Raw genomic sequence first — 8,324 nt, forward strand, 5'->3', positions numbered from 1 at the left:
TTTTTTTCGCACGAGTATTTTTATGTTTACGAGGACATCTGCAAAAGGAGGATGGTTCAGTTGCTTTTTAAAAAACTTTGAAACGTTTATCTACTTTGGTTGTGTCTTATTATAATGTCTGTTTTTGATTATGTATCTGTTTTTGAAACAGATTCTAAGGTTCTCCATTTGTTGCCTACCTTTTGTATTTTGATTCTTCCTGTCGGAAAGAACATCAAAGTTTACTCGAAAAAAATGTATATTTACAATGTGTTCTTGGTTTTAAAAACTTGTTCAGATGTGAAACAATTCTTTCAACGGTCAATAATGTCGCAATTCAGGGTCATTACCGCGCGCCAGTTCATGGCCACACAAGTCGAGAATACATAATGAAGAAAGACATAAATCAAACCCACCAAGTGTGTTTTTTCTCGTGACAAAAAGACAAATAAAACACAAAAGGACTATTTCGTGTTTTCTCGGAGTAAATGTACTCGACAGATGGTAGCAAGAAATTGGAATAAAAATGACAAGTGAACGTTACATCTGTAAAAGTAGCCACCTGTAAATGACTTAACAAAATTTTGAAATATGTGTTCACTAAGGTATTCTTAAAGTACGCAAACAAATATCGTAAAATATTGCAATTAGAAGTATTCTCAGATACCACTGCAACAGATTTCTTCATTACTCGTATCAGTAGGAATTTTCGATTAATAAACACATTTCCAAGATTAATGATTCCACGTTTAAAATAAAAAAAAAATAGACACGAACAATCAGAAGAGAACGACAAATTATCATTTTTTGTAAAACGTTTCGTGTCTTTTAATTCCCGAGTGACATGTTAAACGTGCCGCTCGAAGACTCGAGATTGACCTTCGTGTACCAATTAACGAATAAGATGGAAAAGAATTAATTACTGTAATTGAAATGTACAGGTCTACCTCGATACCGTGTGTGACGTTCTTTTTTACGATATTGTGTTGTCGATGGAACAAGTTTACCGGTGATTTAAGATGGTGGAGATTGATAATTAACGAACCCCTTATAAGGGATCATTGATGTCCTTGAGGGACGAAATACAGCCTCCGAAAGTGATCAGAGAGGATCTCTCTCTGACCAAACACGCGTTCGCAAAAATGGTCGAGTTGTGCAATAGAGATTTGTTGCAACGTTAATCGACGCGGAATTAAAATATTCAGTTCCGCAATACGTAATCTGTTTGATCTATTTTACCCAGAGACCTTGGCTCGATTAAAAAATTCCAACCGGTTTCGAACCGTTCCGAAACAGGTTCAGTTGCCGCGCAGTAAACTCACGATAAGTCGAACGGGAAGAAGGAAGGATGAGACACAAAACGAATACTAAAAAACAAGACAATCGGTTCTTTAATTTGGATTCAGAAACTACGAGTTACGTCGCGATGTTTGTTCGACAGTTGACGTTTGTTTGTGGGAAATTATTATGTATAAATTGAAACGTTCCAGTCGAAAAGTCGAATGCGTAGGCTGCTACGAGGACAGCTAACTTTCTGGCTGATTCGCGATCAGTCGGGCGTATAATTGTTGCTAATAGTCAATCGTGAGAAACTTCGATGGCGAAAAATTGTTTCGAGGCTGTTTTCTTTCGACAAATATTCCGTTTTGTCAATCTGACTGTATTCGACGATACTTTAAGTGTTTGGTGTAGTTTGGTAAACGTGGTTCGTTCGATATTTGTTCAAGAGGAATAAAAAGTTGTGGCGGGAGATCCTCAATTCGTATTCGAGAGTTTAAAATTGTTGAAGGTGAACCGTTTCGAAAATTGTGGACAATTTTCAACGATTTCTCATTTTCAACTTTGTTTTCAACGATTTCAAAATTTTCGAGTGTTTAGTACGTGGATTAAACAAGGTTACTTCGAGGTCAACTTGTGTCTTTTTTTTTGTTACAAATTTATATGTATTTTATTTCGAAATTCTATTTTACTTAAAAGTGTGCATCATTTCTGTTTGGAATACTATTCTTTTTTAAAAGCTTCATTTTTTAAGACATTTAGAGAAACATTCACAAATTGATTAATGTGTATTCTAGAATCCAAAGAAGTTTCGATATTACTTTCCATCTAATGTTCGCATTTCTTTTAATCTTGCGAAAGTCTATTCACTTGTATGTAAATATCAATGTAAATATAAACCGATAACTTATATCTGATCAAAGAGTTAGATCATAGGTCAAAACGAAATCAGTCTAGACGATATTGTACCGTTATTCACATTCGCGTAATTATTTACACGACTTACTTTATTGTGAGTCAAATGTGTAATACCTAACAGTTGTAGAAAAAAATTAAAATATTTATTTGTGGTCAGTCAAGACGACGTATTGACGAAATTGTCAATTAATACGTTTTACTGTATTCTAGATTAAAATATTTATTTATGGTCAGTCAAGACGACGTATTGACGAAATTGTCAATTAATATATTTTACTGTATTCTAGATTAAAATATTAATTTATGGTCAGCCAAGACGACATATTGACAAAATTGTCAATTAATATATTTTACTGTATTCTAGATTAAAATATTTATTTATGGTCAGTAAAGGCGACGTATTGACGAAATTGTTAATTAATGTTTTACTGTATTCTAGATTAAAATATTTATTTATGATCAGTCAAGACGACGTATCGACAAAATTGCCAATTAATATAGTATATTTTACTGTATTCTAGATTAAAATATTTTTTTATTGTCAGTCAAGACGACGTATTGACAAAATTGTCAATTAATATATTTTACTGTATTCTAAATTAAAATATTTACTTATGGTCAGTCAAGACGACGTATCGACGAAATTGTCAATTAATATATTTTACTGTATTCTAGATTAAAATATTTACTTATGGTCAGTCAAGACGACGTATTGACGAAATTGTCAATTAATATATTTTACTGTATTCTAAATTAAAATATTTACTTATGGTCAGTCAAGACGACGTATTGACGAAATTGTCAATTAATATATTTTACTGTATTCTAGACAGATGTCTATCACGTGCCGTTAAACCGTTTCCTTATGATAGCAGTGTACAAACAAAAAGATGCATACGATGAAAAACAGTTAGATACGGACAAAAATAATCAAGTTCGTGCCATTCCTCGCAAACCGTGATGCGAGTATCTCTCGTAATTATGAAATATCTCGAACGAGTGTTCAACGAATTTCGAATGGTGATAACGGTTCTTGCGACAAAAATTTCACAGGAATGATTTTCACAGTCGAGTGACATTTTGTAAGTGAGGCCGCGATCAAATGCAATCAATGACAATTTTTTTCTCCAGTTCCTTGATCCGTTAGGTCATCCGATCTATCATCATTAAAGAAGTGTTGCACCTTGCTGCGTGTTGGTGATGGATTTTGTGTGTGTGTGTGTGTATATATATATACACACTGTATGTACATTATTACTTCGTTAAATCATTTATAGGCAGCTACATTTGCACACGTAATGTTCATTTGTGATTTGTATTCCAATTTCTTGCTACCATCTGTCAAGTACATTTACTCCGAAAAAAACATGAAATAGTTCTTTTGTTTCAATCGTCTTTTCCTCATCAGATATATATATTGTTATAGTTGTAGTGTTATTATCATAGTTGCAGTATTATCAGTATTAGACGTGGTATTGGCAATAGGTTCCCTTTTTACTAAATCGATTATGTATAAAACTAAGCTAATCGTCTCGGTGCTCTTGGCACGTGTCTTTACCGTCTTCGTCGCCCTTTTATTAGTTAATTATGCTGGTATTAATTATCTTTACCTCAGGGGTAAATTTCAAAAATAATTATTTTTTAATAAGCCATCTGATCGAATAATGTACACTGGCTGTTAATGATTGAGATTCCATGACGTGAGATCATATCTCAATCTTAAGCCGATGCTTATTCAATAACATATTAGTTTATAAATTAATATATGAGATTAATTGACACATGAGGGGTTAAAAAATAATTTTAGATTCAATTTCCTCGGATATTAATAAAGTAATTTATATAATTATATATAAATATAATTTATATAATTATATATAGATATAATTTATATAATTATATACAAATATAATTTATATAATTATATATAAATGTAATTTATATTTAAGTAAATTAAATTTATTCTACTATTATTTAAATAATAGTAGATAAAATTTATTTATATAATAAATATAATTATACACTGTATATATAAGTGTAGTCTTATTATTATAGTTGCAGTATTATCACTCGAAGCTGGCCCAAGTGGGCACGGAAAATTCCATTATCATAGAAAAAAAAAAATATATATATATATATATATATATAATATATATATTCGGCAATATTTTAAATGTATGGTATATTTTAGTAAACGTGGTTCGTTCGATATTTGTTCAAGAGGAATAAAATTCAAATTTGGTTCAAAACCATTGAAGATGAAACGTTTCGAAAATTGTGTACGATTTTCAACAATTCGAGCATTTCAAAATTTTCGAGCGTTTATATTATATTATACACTCGCAACATCACGATCCATCTACCACTTTGAAAAATCGGAAAAAAGTGAAACGATTTGCTTTGCAAATTTTCAACGATTGTAAATTATACTTTAATCGTTCGTTGAAGTTCCAGAATAAAAAAACACAATTATCCGCGAATCGATCATTTGTTATAACGCTTCAATCAGTCTATACAACCTGAAAGTCATCATCCTGAGCATTTACGGATGTAAATGTTTCTCGAAATATCATAAACGATAGAAGCTTCACAAGAAAATGTTTCCGACGAAGGTAATGCATATTTTCACGCAAACTAGGATTCCGGAATGAAAAATATATAGGTTTATAGCGGACAAAAAAGTTGAGATCGAAATAACCTTGTAAACACTCGCGCGTCGTATAATTTCAATATCGTTTACATCTTATCTTAAAGTTATGAAAAACACGATGAGTCTTCTTTTCTTTTTTTTTTTTATTAGTCACTTACAAGAGATTTCGTTATGGGAAATTAAACGAGACAGTTTGTAAAACTTTTCGAGAGCTTTTGAATACTTTCAAATTCTTCAGGACATTCAAATTTATATAAATTTAGCACACCTTCAATTTTTCAAACTTTCAAACCTTTTCAAACATTCGAGCTTGTCAAGATCTTTGACCAAAAGATTTCTTTGTTAAGATTTATAAACCTTCGATCTGTTATGGCTTTCGAGGCTTTTAAATTGTTCGAAGACTCGAGAAGTTTTGATTCCAAACAATAACTCGAAACGATTCGATGCGACTCGAAGCCATCGCTACCTGTCATACGTGTTCATACATTCTGTTTCCTAAGCCACGATTAAAATAAATTAGAGGAAAACGGCATGAAAATGCATCCACGTGGTAGCGGAGAATTTCCTTAGCGAATCTACTCGCTTGCGTGCATTCGAGTTAAGTAATATCGATGTCATGCGATTGCAATTTGTCGTTATGTTTATTGTTGGCCACGTATACCAGCTGCGCGGGTTACGTGCGATTGATCAAACTCGTCAGGACTCGAATAAATCTTTATTGCTAAATCAATGTTCGCGCACAGTGAACGGTTGCAAGCTGAGAGAAACATTGGATCTTTTCCTCGTCGAAAATACACGCGTCCATCGTTAGAAAACACTTGGTGAACGATTCAAAATGAAAATTTATCATTTTGAAATTTTTTGAAATTTATCGACCGCCATTGCTGCTTCGTGAAGTAGTTTCAACTTACGAAACTGCGATGGACAATGTAAAAAGACAATTTGAATGAGTCTTCTGTTAGAAAGAGAAGTAATTTTTAACAAAGTATAGAATGAAAAATGTATGGAAAATAAATAAAGATTTCAATTCTGAAATGTCCAGAATTTGCATTATTATAAGTTATGAGAACAAATCGTATACTATTTTAGGTTACTCATTACAGAAGAATGAGTCTTCTGCTAGAAAGAGAAATAATTTTTAAGAAGTTATAGAATGAAAAATGTATGGAAAATAAAGAAAGATTTTAATTCTGAAATGTCCAGAATTTGCATTATTATAGATCATGAGAACAAATCGTACATTATTTTAGGTTATCCACTCAGTCTCTTAGAGTCTTACTCCATTTTGTGAAGTAGTTTCAACTTACGAAACTGCGATGGACAATGTAAGAAAACGATTTGAATGAGTCATCTGTTAAAAAGAGAAGTAATTTTTCAGAAATTATAGAATAAAAAATGTATGGATAATAAAGAAAGATTTTAATTCTGAAATGTCCAGAATTTACATTATTATAGGTTATGAGAGCAAATCGTACATTATTTTAGGTTACTCATTACAGAAGAATGAGTCTTCTGTTAGAAAGAGAAGTAATTTTGAACAAAGTATAGAATGAAAAATGTATGGAAAATAAAGAAAGATTTTAATTCTGAAATGTCCAGAATTTGCGTTATTATAGATCATGAGAACAAATCGTACATTATTTTAGGTTATCCACTCAGTCTCTTAGAGTCTTACTCCATTTTGTGAAGTAGTTTCAACTTACGAAACTACGATGGACAATGTAAGAAAACGATTTGAATGAGTCATCTGTTAAAAAGAGAAGTAATTTTTCAGAAATTATAGAATGGAAAATGTATGGATAATAAAGAAAGATTTTAATTCTGAAATGTCCACTATTTACATTATTACAAGTCATGAGAAAAAATCGTACATTATTTTAGGTCGTACAGTTATTTTAGAAGAGTTGAAGAAGTGTCCAAGCTTCAATAATATTCTTGCACGTGTTAATATCGAAGATTATATTCCGTACCAATATTGCCATACTAACTATTCAGTACTCCTTTCGTCCTTTGTATATGCTTCGTTCCCATAAATTCTTCGGAAGCGTGATCGTTTAATTATTTGAAGCAATTGGTTTTCCTGACTGCTTCTAAGCACGAGTGTCAGGATGCTTCGTTTTAGCAGTGAAGAAACCTGACCTGCCATTAAAAACGCCTACGAATCGTTAAGCAAAACCAGTCTCACTTAACCCCTTGTTTCTGACTACCAACTCGCACTCTTTATAAATTTGATTAATAAACTCTCAAGCCGTTAGAATTTGCAATCTTTGTTCACAGGTTTCGTGACTCAGTTATTTCGTTCACCTATCGTCTATTGGAAAATTAATAATGAATACAGTTACTCGAGTGTCATTTTCCAAGAAATAGACAAGGACAGTAAAATCTTGACCGTTGCAGGAAAATGGAGTTCAACATTCTCGAAAGTATCGAGATTTGTATAATTATCGAGATAACAAGTCCGATCAAAGACTCGGACTACTCTGACCGCAGTTAACTTTTGCTTTCTATTACCGCACACTATAGAACCTCGAGTCTCATTTGTTGCAGTTAATTCAATTATTCGTAACCCTTGAATGATCAATTTGTGAACAGACATTCGAAATCTTCAGGAAACATATTAATCGAGGTAAATGGAATATTTGAAGTAATACCGAGAAGAATGTATTCTTACGATTGTTAAACTCAAATAAATCTATTAATATAAAATGAGATGTCTCGGTTGTCCAGAGTTTTCCACATTGGAAAATCTCTTTCACGTTTTCCTCTTAGATCGTAGGTCCTTCCTAGAGGTCTTTCCAGTTAATTTAAAAAACACTGTTCCAGGAAGTAACCACATTCTATTCTAACGTCCAGATGCACTTTGCAATAAGATATCTGTGCAATTAGGAGCACTTGTATAAATGAAAGAGTATTTCGTTTCGAGATCTATTCCAGCATGAAAAGAACGTTTCTCAAGTTCGTCCTTATTTCGCTCCATCTTCAGAAAGTTCACGAGCAGTCTCGAATTAAAAGAATCATTGACTAAAATAGTACAGACTAAGTTCTATGTACAATCAGTTCACAAGTCTCACGAATTGTTTTTCTTTCTCTCACTCTCAGTTCAACTCAGGTGCTCGTCTGCGAGATAAAAACACTCCGTTGATCAATAATCGATCACTGTTCAACCTGCTATTCACACAGACCTCAAACATTCCGGTGCTCCAAAACGAGAACTATAAATTACACTGAAAATACACGTGTCTCGAAATGCAATACTTTTACCAAGATTTCACACGAACTGAGCGTGTTCTTTCTCAATTATCGTAAAAAGTGATTCCTATCGGAGCCACCTAATTCTGGGGACGCGATAAGAAAACGTCGACTGTGACCTCGAATAGCGAACAAATCGTGAAACAGGTTTCACGCATTGCAAGCGCGCGTCGGCAATCGCGGGAGAATCGTGCGTTAGAAGGGCGAGTTCGCGCGAACTGGCGAGCGAGCGGGGCGCATCGAGCGAACG

This window comes from Ptiloglossa arizonensis, chromosome 14, assembly GCF_051014685.1.
Source record: "Ptiloglossa arizonensis isolate GNS036 chromosome 14, iyPtiAriz1_principal, whole genome shotgun sequence".
Lineage (NCBI taxonomy): Eukaryota > Metazoa > Arthropoda > Insecta > Hymenoptera > Colletidae > Ptiloglossa > Ptiloglossa arizonensis.